Raw genomic sequence first — 14175 nt, forward strand, 5'->3', positions numbered from 1 at the left:
ACATAGTTTTTGTCACAAAACAGAAGTCAAGACTTTTGTATGTTCTTACTTTTTCAATAGTTCTTTGCAAATAGCATTTTGTGTTGGAACAGGCTCCCCAGGGAAGGGGTCACAGCCTGTCTGAGTTCAAGAAGTGTTTGGACAGTGGTCTTAGGCACATGGTGTGACTTTGGGGTGTCCTTGGCAGGACCAGGAGTTGGACTCGATGATCCCTGTGGGTCCCTGCCAACTCAGGATATTTTGTGGTTCTCTGAAATCCTTATTGCCCTCTTCCTCATCTGCAGACTACATTTCATTGCATCTATGTAGAGTATTGATTACACATCTGTGGATGACTTATTGGTACATCCTGGGATATCCTTAAAGCAATTAGCTTTATACTTCATTGAATTACTCTTTTTGCCATCTTGCTATCAGTAAAGTGTTAAAATTTTGATGCTAAGTATCTGCAGCACTTGGGGGCAATTCTAACACCACCATCAGTATGCTTTTCCACTTCAAGACATTTAGAAAATGAATATGCTTACAGAGCTGTAAAATACTCAGATCTGCTCAATTTCACTTTGCTTTGACCCTAGAAGGCAGATTTTCTGCCACAGTTCCCAGACTGCAAAGTTAAATTCCAATTAGAAGATATGCTTATATAGTAATGCAATTATCTTGAATATTTCCAACAGTAAATCTCAATTTCTGGAGCACAGGAGGGTATTTCTTGCTGTAGGTATATTGATTTTTCTAAATTTTCAGGTATATTAATGTTTAACAGGTAATGATCCTTTAACACTTCAAAAGGAAGTCTGAACTGTCAGAAATGTCTGTACTGTATGGCCAGCAAATATAGCTCAGTTCTTTTCTGAACGACATGAACTCATAAATTTATAACAGTTCTGTTTTAGATACACCAAGTCTTTGATAGTGTGCTGTGGACATCATAGAACAAAGCTGAACACAGAAACTGTCACAAGCTCTAGCAGTTCTATCTTAGGTGACTCATAGTGCTGATGATTTTTTTTTTCCAGTTGCCAGAGACTCAGTTTTAAGAATATATTCCCTAATTAGTTTATTGATGCTGTACTGCAAAACTGGAATGTGGCGCAGCAGTATATGTTTACTTGACTGCAACATAATTTAAATTATGATCAGTGTAAGCAAGGCCACATATTTTATACCAAGAATGATATCCCAAATAACTACCCACATTTTGCAACGTGGTGAAGAAAGTTATTCCTTCATTATTAAGAAAACCTTAAGATATTTATGAAGCTTTACTCTGTTTGTCTTAAGGATGTGAAAGATAATCCTGTTTAATTAAGGCTTCACCTTCATTTCAATTGTGTTGGACTTTGAAAGTATAAACTTCAGAAATTATCAGACTGTGGACAGAGTCTTCATGTCCAACTTAAGTAAAGATCTTTGTTTCCCCTTAAGGCAGGTGCCAACCTTCTGCTTTAGAATAAGACAGGTCAGACAGAATAATTTTCCTGTAATTCTCCAATACTGCCCTTCCATTCTCAACATCCTGATCCTTTAATTTCTGCCAATTTGCTTCTGGTCATGTGCAAGTTAAACAAACAGGAATATGTGAATGGATATGAATATGTGCCCCCAGTAATTGAGGGTGAAAGGAATCGATTCACCTACCATTAAAGTTTTATTAATAATATGTATGCAAATGGGACTTGCTGCTTTCCATAATGCAGAACTAAAAATTGTTGGAAATCCTGCTCTAAAGAAAAAAAAAGACTAAAATAAGGAGGTCAGGTCTCTACTGATCTGAACTAAACATCATTGGAATTAGATTTTGGAACACTGAAAGAAGGAGGTCAGGTCTCTACTGTTCTTATTTTAAAAAAGAAAAGTAGGAAAATATTGCTGGCTAAACAAAGTTATTAATAGACATAGGAAGGGAAGAAAGCACTTAAGCCCCATTTCTCAATGGTATTTAAATATCTAGTTCTCACTAAAATTCTATGAGTGTTATGCACCAATATAAGGTATCGAAGAGGAAATGGCAAATATTTTTCAAATCGATTAGATTTTTATGTTCCTTCTTCCTGAGACTTTCTGTAGAATGTAAATATTTTTAATTTTATCCTCAGTCTGTAGCATCCAGAAGACTAATATTTTGTCATGCTTTTATATGCTTCTGGACAAACAAGAAAACTTGTCAAAATTATGCCCAAACTTCTTTTTTCAGCTAGAAAACTCTAACATGTTGCAGATTATTTTCCAGCTACAGAACAATATCCACACAAATTCAATCCTTTTGTAGGAGGTTGATAGCAACTAGTACAGGTGCATGTCTGTAAGTGATTTCCTTTTATCTGCTTTTCCACTCCCTTCATAATGTGCCTTATTTTTAAAAAATATTTGTTTTTTGGAGAGAGGCAAAAAAGAATTACACTAATGCAATTTCTCAAAACACAATGAAACATGAATACATTCAATTTTGAAATGAAAATACATTCACATTTGCCTTGTGGAAATAGGTGATGCTGAAAACCTTTCAGAGCAGATTTAAGGTATGATTTTGTCTTGAACCTCCATTCTTTGTGGACTGTTTTGGAATCAGATAATAATGTCACAGATTGTGAGAGCCTGCAATCAACAGGTCAGAAAGCCACCTGAAATAACAAGATACAGATGTTTATGTTTGCATAAACACTGTTTTGTCACATAAAGAGAGAACTCTCTGTGAGGAGAAGGCAGCTTGATCTTTTTTATTGTTACTGATCTTTCATTAACCCATAGGAAGAGTTCTTACAATTTTAAAAGCTGAAAGAAACAGCAAATAATTTTTTGTTCTACTTGAATGGACTGCCTATATTAACCAAATTACTCTTAGCAAATTTCACTAATTTTACTTTAGTATTCATTTGAACAGCAAGATATAAGGTGTGGTACACACTTGGCTAATTGTTGACAGCGTTTTTCTTGATTTTTTCCCTCTATTCTTCTGTTCCTATATATTTCACAATTGATTGGAGCAAAGGCTCAGATTATAAATCATTAAAAATTGCTCTGGATTATCACCTTCCAATAGCAGCTTGCTGGAGTTGAACAGGGGAAATAAAAGGATCTATGAGGTAGCTTTTATTTATTTATTTGCTTTATAAAACATAATCTGTATTTGGATGAGCCAGCCTGTTTGTAGCAGAATGAGAAATGAATGTAAGAGTTCTTAGTGAGTTGAAATTATGGGGGCATGGAATTTCCATCTATGCAAATAAATGAGATTGATACATTTAATGTTTAATCACACCTGATGTTAAATTGCACGAGATAAAAATTTGAAGATAGCCTAAGATGTCTCCTATATTCAGTACTACTCCCAGAAATGGATCATTTCTGTGCACACCCAAAATCTTCCACTGCATTTTTCTGGCCAGTAGAAGAGCAGGGAAGGAAATGTAATTAAAACAAACTTCAAGCTGATTACAACTGATTATAGGATATTGAGAAGGGCACTGAGGATGTTCTTTTGAATTCTCAGCAATGCCCTGAATCAGTTAATTCCTCTTTCTCCCTCTCTCACATACATTCATATTCACTATTCATACCCAGGATTCCCTGCCTGATATGACTGAATTTTTAATTGACCTTTTGCCCATTTTCCATTGCTGTTTGTCTTTAAGGAAGGCTTCTTGAAGCTTCATCTAGTCAGGATAGAAGACTAGACATGCACGTGTCCAAGTAACAGAGACAAAGGCAAAAGCATGTATCAAATATATTGGTTAATTTAACTTGATTCTGTTTATGTAGGAGAAATGAATGTCTGGCCCTAAATTCCATGACTACATTTCTATGTAGAGTTGAGTTATAGTGCATGTTTAATGACAAAATAAATGTTTGGTCTATTTTATTCTCCACAAAAAACACAGTTATGGTAGTTATAATTCTTAAAGAGGCCCCAGTTTGTTGTACAGTGTTTATTATGTGACAGAAACTAATGACAATGAAGACATCAAGCCCACATAAAATCTCCCAGGCACAGCCTTTGTTATTTGTTATTATTTCTTCTAATGCTTTGCAATGAGTGATGGAATGGTTTGAAATAACACAAAAGAAGGCTCTGAATTATATAAAACTGTCTAATATAGTTGTGGCTCAGTATTTAAAATTACTTCTTGAATCACTGGAGGCATTAAATGGGGGGTGCAAATGCAATTCATGTGCCTTTAATTCTCATAAAGAAATGTTAGAAGTAAAGCAGAGATGGTTTGGTAACTGCTCGGGAGTCTGAAGGATTAAGGAGAAGATAATTTCTTGCATTATTTATCAAGTATGAAATTGGGGAGAAAATTTTATTCTGCAAGAAGGAATTGCATAGAGTATTTTTAAATTGCAGTAAGAAAGTAGTTTTGGGATGAAATGTTGATGCTATTCAGGAGATTCTTATTTAAAGGAAAGAGTATGTTTTTACAAATCTGTTTTTTGTTGGTTTTTTTTTTTATTTATTCTTAATTGATTTAATAACATCCAGATTTTATATTCTGTTCCACTGAATAAATTTCTCCAGGCCTCTAATTGCTGAGTGGAATGACTACTATGTGCCATGAAGAAATGGGTATGTTAAGTTTTCAGGCTGTTAATTTGCAAATAAGATCAAGAAAGAAATGCATGCTTTTTAGCACCATGCTTTTTAAAATCTGGGTCCCCTCACTGTACTTTACAAGTGCATATTAACAATTCCTTTTTTAGCTAAATATACCCTGCCCTGAAGCAAAAGCAACTGAACCAGCAAACCTCTCAATTGCTCTGCCAGTTGCATCACAGTTTCTTCTATAGATTTGCCAAGGTGTCTGCAGCATGGGTCAGGGCTGATAAAAGACTCTTGTGTCATGCTGCTGCTCAGCAGGGAGCCATGATTTTGTTTAAAGCTGTAGAAACCACCCGGATTGCCACTCTGCTGAATCCTAAAATCAAAGAGGAGTGCAGGTGGTGTGTGTGCAGGTGGGATGTGTACACACAACAAAAGAAAATAGTGAAAAACAAGGCTAAACTTCTGAGGGTGCTTTCTTGTACACAGCCCTCATTAACAGGTGATGTTTCTTCAAATATAGTATTTAATTTTCGATAATAAAAATGAAGATGAATTGATTTGATCTATTTCTTTTGCTAACACTCTTTAAATAGTATCATTAATATATAATTCATGCATCGCAACAAAATGGGCTGCAATAAAAAATGGAAATCAAGAATTTGCTTGCTTTATCTTGTCAAATCTCTCCTTCATCCTGAAGATTAAAAAAAAAAAAGGAAAACCTTATGATTTTGACCTTGGGATGCTGCTCCCTGTACCTTCTCACATTTTGTTGTTTCTGGAAGGTACTATATCTGCATTAAGAAATGTTTCAGAATTACTCATATTTTCATGTATTATTGAATTATTTTTTTGTCCAGTGCTATATAATATTTCTTCTGGGAAATACATAGTTTTAGTAGGCTTAGTATTACTTTATCATTTTTAATCAAAATTTTTTGACAATTAATGTTGGTCTCCTAATTCCCAAGCAGTAATTTCTGTTGATGGGAGAATCCATTGAAGCCTAGGTTCTAATTTCAGTAAGAGTTGTAAAAATGGTGTCATATAGAGCTAAAGCAAGGAAGCTGAAGGATGGAAGTTTAAGGTGTGATTTGATATTATAAAAATTGCAATAGCACCTTTCATATGTGTCACAGCAGGGTGTTTCTTTCCCTTTTTCTGTGCTGTCACCTCTATAAAAAGTGACATTTAGTACTGAGCACCACAGCTTAGGAAATAGCATGGTTCACTCTGGAGGGTTTTGTATTTTTTTTTTTTCTTCTCTCAATTTTTATTTTTGTTGGCCTATAAAACACGTCCAAGTAACAGAGGCAAAACAGAAGTACGTATCTGTAGTGTGACAAACTCTGGGTCCAAAGAGACCTCCCTTACCCAAAGAAGTGATGAAAGATTGGATCATTGCAAAATGATCAAAGCAATCTGTTGAGAAAATGGTGTGATAATATTTACACTGACAACTTGCTTCCTGAAGAGCCACAGGACTGCAAAATCCCTCATGTACTCAGGTCATGTATTTCCCAGCTTAAAAACATGTTTTCCTCGATTTAAAATTGACTGCTGGCAGAAATGTGGTGGAATTTGCTTTGGCACGGCACAGAAGTCACCAGTTTATTTACTACTGGAGCTAATAAATGTAAATTTATTTTATGGTAAGAAAAGGAACCCTCTAGCTATAAAGTTTTGTGACACTACTTGTTTCTCAACTGAGGCAAGAAACAGATTTGCAATGTATATAGCACAACTATTTTGAATTCTTCTGAATTATTTTCAAACATTTCAGGAAATATGGACTATTACAAAAGAAGGTTGGGATATTTTTAAAATGAGATGTTATCTTCCAAGTAGCATGACACAACAGAATTCTGTACAGAGAAGAGAATTTTAAGGAATTGATTGGAAAGTTTATCTTTTTAATTTTTCAAATTTTTTTTTTCTGCTTGCTGTTTTGATTTTTTTTACCATTGCACTCTGTATCCAGAGGGAGTTCATATTAAATATGATGTTTAAAAAAATTACTTAGAAGTTGCAGATTTTGGAAACTATCCATGGAACTGTAAACACAGATATGTGGATCCGTGGAAATACAGAGAGGTACCTGAATTCTCACTAGGATGAAATAGCAAAGTGTGATCATATGAAATATCATATGGATATTGTTTTGTATTTTTGTCAGATAATATTTCCAGGCCACCATCTATATGAAGTCTGTATCACATTGTCAGTTATGTCTTATTTTCTTAGTACAAAATAATCTTAATTATAATCTTGATTTTTCCTCTAGCAGTGCTGTTCAGGAAAAATTTGCATGTGACAAATATTTAAATTACTTTATAACTTGTTCATTTTAAATATTAAGGTTGTTTACCCTAATTCTCAAGCTATTGGATTAAATCTCTGTGAGGTTTAGACAACCTTTGGGGAATTCTGAGACTGCACATTCTTCATGAAAATGTATGCTGTTAGCTTTATTACTGCTTAATTAAATGATGATTTGTTAATAGAAGAAAATTATTAATGCTTTCTCAGAGGACTGAAAATATGCTCTAGTCACTTATTCTGAATTTAGCCACTATAAGGTAATAGCAGAATAAAAATCAGCACTCCTAAATGGATTTTTATTAATTGTGCAAAATTCAAAAGCCGTAATTATATTTTTTTATTGATAATATTTATTCACATAAATATGTGAATTTTAAGTTGAAAAAAATGTTTGTAAACCTTGGATGTCTTATCCTGCAGCCTTACCAGAACCATGCCAAAAAAAAAGGAGGGGAAAAAGTGTTGGTTTTTTTTTTTTTTTTATTAAACATAATATTGGAACATCTTTCCCTTTACTCCTACTTATATTTAAGCTCGGGGTGGTGACACCTCAGCTCCATATAGTCCAAATAGCACCCTAAGACTCGCACTGTTATGTTTGTTGGTGAAAAGCTGCCTTCCCCTTACCTTGGGAGCAAGACAGCTTTAGTGGCATTTTGGTTTTGAAAGTTCCCTTTCTATTGTGGAAAAGTCTGTGAGTTGTATGGGAATGATGGTGCAGGGTTTGATGATGCCCTGCCCTGTGGGGCTGCCCCTGACCTGGACACATTCTCTGTCTGTACGTCTGTCCCCCGCAGGCAGTAAATTGTCCTGTCTTGGAACAGACACAAACGCACACCAAGCCTGCTGAGGTCTGCCATGCTGTGATGGAAGGTCTTGAAGGTGAGCCAGAAGAGTCTCTAGTCTGTTCTTTTAGCATGGCTTGCAGGTGTTTCATGCAGTGTTTCTTAAATTCAGCTTTGCTGGGCCTCTGAGGAGTCTTCCCGCTCAGATTCAGTCTGACCTATACAATACATTAATGTACTTTGGTACTGGCTTACCTTCCAGGACCTAAATACTTAGCCTAGTACTTCAGTATGAGCACAACCTAATCCAACCAAACCCCTTAGCACTGTCAAGATCTGTTTACTTGACTATGAACATATTTGAGAGTCAAATGTTGTACCTTTCATATCTATTTCAGTTTCAGATGAAAAAATAAGTTCTTGACATTAGCAAGAAGTTAATACTTTTCATTGAGCCCGCTGAAGAATCATGGTAAAATTCATGAATTGGAAGAAATCTTTGGAGACACCTAAGAATTTCTTTTAATTAACTGCAATCTGAATTTTTAGTATGTAAAAATGGAGCTAGTCAGACTTTAGATACTAATGATCGTTTTGTACCTTGATTTCTCCCTTTTATCTGCTCATATCCAAAATATAATTTTCTAATTTTCTTTAGGCTGCAGCTTTTTCTTTCCCAAATACTTTTTGATGAACCATTTTGTAAGACATGCTGTATTTGTGAAATAAAAATACTTGAAGTGATATTTTACATTTTCATTAGAGTCATAACTTTGATTTTTACCATAAGATTAATATTTTCTAGTTCAAAACAGAAAGATTATCAAAGTATTAATGGCACCAAGAAAAGGTTCTACTCAGTTTGCCTCAGCTAGAAATGCTGCTCAATATTATCTTTACTATCATTTAAAGTATTTGACATTTCCTTTACAGCTGTCATACCTTTAGCTGTTACAGATCCAACAAAGTCTGCAAATGTACACCGAGGCTAAGTTCCAACTGTCTCAAAGTCTTCATTTTAAGAGTGATTCTGCAATGTATTTTTTAATGTGGGTTAATGCATACAGCTGCATAGAAAATAAAGTTCAATGTATGTGGTAAAAAGGCCTGCTTTAGTAATATTTATGGCAGTATAAGAGCTGTTTTAAGATGAGATTCAATGTGATAAGCAGGGGGGAGAAAGGAAAAAAATATGTTAATATGAACACCTCATGGCCAAAAAGGATAATACTATGAATAAATATTGTGAAAGATTTATGATTCAAAAATCATGGGAACTTTTCATTTGAAAACAAATCTAGTAAAGCTCCCAGCTCTCAATTTATAAAAGCTCTGTGGGATAGGAATTTAAAGGTAGTGAAGCATATTAAGGATCAGTGTTCCCTTCCTGCAACTTTTAAATATGCCTGTTTGAGGACTGCCTCCATCCTTCATTTTATGTGTGCAACACAACATTTATTTTTTTTTTCTGCCAGATCATCAGAACTTAAAATGGGGAATCTAATTTCACTGGAAGGTGTTCTGAGTCTTCTATGCAATTCTATGAAATGGATATATATGTTATCACAGGGTTTCCACCATGTCCCCAAGGTGGATTTCTGACCTGCACTGTGCATCCCTTATTTGCATTACAGGTTTCTATTGCATATTCTACTCTTGCTTCCTGTTCGGAATTCCTAGGAATCTGCACACCTGATCACAGAAGACTTTTTGCCCTAAATGTTGTGAGTGTTTCTGAATTTAAGTAAATAATAGTAAGGAAACTAAAATGAAATTTAATTCAATTCAATTCAACAGCAGACTGCCATATCTCTTTGTCACTGATGCAATATTTTACTGCAGCTGAACCACGTGCATTTGAGACACAGATTGATGGCAATTAAAATTGTCTCCAAGACAGGTGAGAGAAACACCAAGGGAAGATTAAATAAATATGAAGTATTAGTGTAGGTGTTCATGGTGGGTTTTCCTTTCTCTCTCTCTCTCCCTCCCTCCCTCCTTTCTTCTCTCTTTTTGTCTTTTTCTTTTTTTTTTCTCTTTCTTGCTCTTTTGCTCTCACTCTCTTCTCTAGAGCTGTGCTGATTGCTTAATTTTAATATCAAGTGGAAACTCAAGGAACTGGAAATGGAAGTTGGTGGGAAATAATGAATGCAATCTTAAATATTACTGTACTTTTATTCCTAGGAAATAAAGCTAGCAATCAAAACTAGCTATAAGATTTTCAACAGTGAAAATGTCCTGGGGCTCTAAAATGAGTCTGCAGATGTAGAGGGTATTAAGAGTGTGGTGGCCAACCAATTACTTTTGAAACATTATTTCTTTGGGTGAATTGCCCTGAGACTTGTGTTTTAATTGTGATGAAGTCTTTACCTTGAAATTATTCAGCTAAAATATAGTGATATGGCAGCATTTATATATAATAGAGCAGTAACTGGGTTCAGCTGTATTGGTGGGCTAGATATTGGATGAGTTCAGGAGTAATAGGTGCTGTTGTGTCTTGAAAAGCAGTATTTGAATGATTTTTTTAAAATCAAAGATATTTTAAAATTTCCTTTCTGGCTCAGTGTCTTCCATCCTTGGTAAAGCTTTCATGTTTTGTGTGTTTGATCAAACGTACCTGACCAAAACCAGAAGCTTTGATATTCCCTTAACAATCACTTATAGCCATTTGTTAGGTTGAATTGCAAGCAGCAAAGGGTAATAAGATCAATTAAAGTGCAAGGTGAATTTATTTCTTAACAACCATACACATTCTGAAGGGAAGATCTGTGTCAACAGCCACTGCTATTAGTCATATGCTCAGCTCAACAATGTTCTCAGTTGTGCTTTGAGCAGTGCTTGATTTTTAGTGGCAAATGGGGCAGTTCTTCAGCAAGAGAATGTCTCTAAATCAGTAAAAAGACCTATTATCTCTGGAACAGCATGTATGGATAAGACCTGCTAATAATTGTGCTTATCCTGTTGTGTGTGTTTTCCCAATTTTCACAGTGTTAGAGAGGAAGAAAACAAAGCTGTGGTTTTCACTTGAAGGTAAAATGTTGAAGGATGATTGAATAGCACCTCTCTATGTTAATGTAGCTTTCTCCCTCAATGTGTAATTGAATGGGCAGATATGAATGCAGCATAGATAAAACAAAAGTTCTGGTTTAAAAGAGGATCAGCTTTAAAATTATATCAGCTCTAAAATGATATTGTAATTTCAGCAATGGTGTAGGTGATGAGGACTTCATCACTGAGAATTTGTGTAAGTCACTTTGAAGGCTGTGGTACCTCGCCTATATCCCTTTTAGCATCCAAACTAGGATTGTTAAAGTTAACCTGGGATTGCATGTAATGCTTTTTTATCTCTATAAAACAATGTCCTATTAGGTGATGATATTTTAAATTTTATATGTTGGGGTTTTTTTGGGTTTTTTTGCTTAAGGCACAAGACTACGCTAATACTTTACATTGCTGAAACTTATACTGCTGGGTATGATAAATATTTACAGGGCTACAAGTAATGAGAAAACACAGAGATCAAAAAAAAATTACTTCTGCATATCACAGCTAGGAAGAGATCTTTGAAAACTTAGGAAGAAATGTGTGTTTTTCATCCTATGGAGCTTTTTATAGAATCCAGCACAATAAATGAGCAAGGTCATGCAGTCACTAACAGAAGTCAAAATAAAATTTTAGATAACAAGTAGGAGAGTTTGGGTACAACAGATGTATTTTGAAAAGTAAAATTTTCACATATAACAACAATATTCGATAGTTTCTTGAGTATTACAAAATTTGTAAAGTACTAGGCTGTCATTAGCAATGACTTAAAATATCACAGTGCTTATCACCAGTTGCCTATTAAAGAATACTGCAACTAAGAAACTCTTTCACAACTGACCACTTTAGAAACTTGTCTTTAATTTTGCATACTAATGCAACCTGCATTACTCTTCTTCCCCATATTTGTCATACAGGTCCTTAACCAAAACTGAAGTAATTTTCATAGGTTCATATTCCTCCCAGTTGGTGAAACTTTTGCAGTGTCTATTCCAGCTGAGACACTCTGCTGGCAATATATTTTCAGACTGAAATTAAACATCCACCTAAATATCAATACCATTACGTGATTGAAAATGCAATAACGAAAAGATCTCTTTAATTCTTGTAATTAGTTTTTATTATGCAGATGTAACAAAATACTTAAGGCAGATTATATCTTTTTTTATTTCGATAGAACTCATGATTGATAATTGCACAACTCTGTTGCCATAGTTACAGCTAACTGAGACTGAAAGCAACCTGTCAAAGACCAATTTACTGCAATCCTGGCTGTAGTAATTCTGCACTTGAAAACCAACACTGGATTTCAAAGTTGTGTCATCTTAGAGAGAGATACTGTCTTTAGTCCTCTAAGTGTTTAGGAAATTGAACAATCCTTGAGGGACTGAGTGTAATAATATTCTTATGGTCCAAACAAAAGGAAGAATAATACTTTGTCCTCTGCCTTCCCAATCTGAGCAAGTGGTTACTGAGGTTCAAACTTCTGATTATGCTTCAAAATTGGAGATAAATCCAGGTTCGGTTTGATCCCTTTTAAGTCATATCACTATGCCTTGGCTTCAGAAGTATTGCAGACTGTCTAGGCAAGACTTCCAACTGTATTTAAAAATTTATTTAAAAATGGCCAAAAATCTAATTTTCTGTCTCCTTAGAACTTGATAGTCTTGTGTTTTGATGTGACAAATGTACTTTTGTCCCTCGATGATCCGAAGAACATCTAAATATGCTATCAAAGGAGCACAATTCAGTTGAGCCCAAAGCTCACAAATATTTGATTCTGTACAATGTTACAAATGTATTCAAATGTATTTTGTGACCAGAAGAAAATGTTGACAGGGTGAGTAAAACACTGAAAATTAATAAGCTCTAACTCACAAGCCTCATTGTGAACTTTTGGTTTTGATTTATTTTTATTTTTAGGTACCATTGACAAGAATAAACAGTATCATTGGGAACAAGTTGGTTCTGTTATCACAGACTGTCATATGCCTTTCTTTTCTTTCCTTTTTTACTTAGCGCAATTTCAAGTTTCCTTCCCTCCATTCAGAGGAGGACATCAGTCTGCTGCTTTCATCCTCCTCCCTTTTCAGCCCCCAGACATACACCCTTGTGTGATAGTCCCACCTTATTTTCTCATTCTTTTCCCCATTTACCCGCTGCCCTCCTGCATTCACCTTGCCAAGAGGCACTCTGTTCACTGTCTTGCTTTGCTTCTTTCTTCAGCAGCTCTTCAGCATCTTCACCGATGGCGTTTCTAGAGCAGGCACCGTGGAAGGAACAGCCTGGGGAAGGACTGAAAGAGTTATCTGGCTCCCAGAAGTGGTGGACTGTTGAAAAAAATCATCTGAAGTTGTTTACAATTAGAATACTGATGAAAAATACATCTTTCATTGAGTTTGGCTCTGTTCCACAAAAGTTTAAAATTGGTGTAAAACAGCTGTATCTACAAAATACCAGCAGCCTCTATTAATGACTTATTATGAATGTTTCAACATTTTGTCTCTGAAGAACAAAAAAAGGCCAGGCACTTTTGATTGCAAAGCACTGGAATATTTCAAGCAATGTCTTTTTTCAAGCACTAGCTTCGTCTTGATATATTTTAATTGAAAAAAGATTTATGCAAAAGTCATGATATTCTTTCTGGAAAAAGATATCTGACTATAAACACTGCTGTCAGGCTGCTTGCCTACTTAAAAAACCTGCTGAAGTAGGGCAATGATAATGAAAAGTAGCCAAGTACAGCTTGTGCGGATCAAGGTTATAGAAACTCTTATTTTATTTTGTTAATTTTTTCACTGAATTGTAGATTCTAGAAAAAGATGGCTACATAAGTACAAAGAAAAAGAAAACACAGAAGAACAAACAAGGGATTTTGAATATACACATTTATTGTGAGAACAGCTAAGTTGTACAAAACAATAGAATGGAGAGAAGTCAGGTAAATGCTAATAATTTTATGGGCTTTTTTTTTTATGACCCAGAAGTGCTCTGAGGAACATTAAATTGGTTGAGACTGATGATTGGTTTTTTAATGACATTTCACAAAATATAAAAAGATTAATCATGTTGGTTTTTACAACTAAAATAACTAAGCACAAACTGTTTTAAAAAAATTACTGAAGTGTGATGTCTGGATTTAAAAATCAAGCTATGTACTAAAAATATGGAAAAAAATAGAAAGGAAAGAAAGTGATATTATTTGCTCTATTAAAATTGAAAAATGAAAGGAAGAGAATTAAAAAACTGGAATGATGGAAAATAGAAACAACAAGGCAAGTTAAATGTTGTTGTTCCTTGATCCAGAAATGTCTCCATCTTTACGGGTTAAATTTGATTTGTGATACTGAAGCAGTGCAGTCTTGTATAATTTTTTTTTTCTCCACCGTTATCTGATGATGTCTATTTATCAGATTTCCATTGTGCTTTATTTTTTCTGTCATACTTTCCTTTTTGATTTCTGCTTGTGGTCTCTTTACACAC

The sequence above is a fragment of the Cyanistes caeruleus genome, chromosome 5 (assembly GCF_971803275.1).
Source record: "Cyanistes caeruleus chromosome 5, bCyaCae1.hap1.1, whole genome shotgun sequence".
Taxonomy (NCBI): Eukaryota; Metazoa; Chordata; class Aves; order Passeriformes; family Paridae; genus Cyanistes; species Cyanistes caeruleus.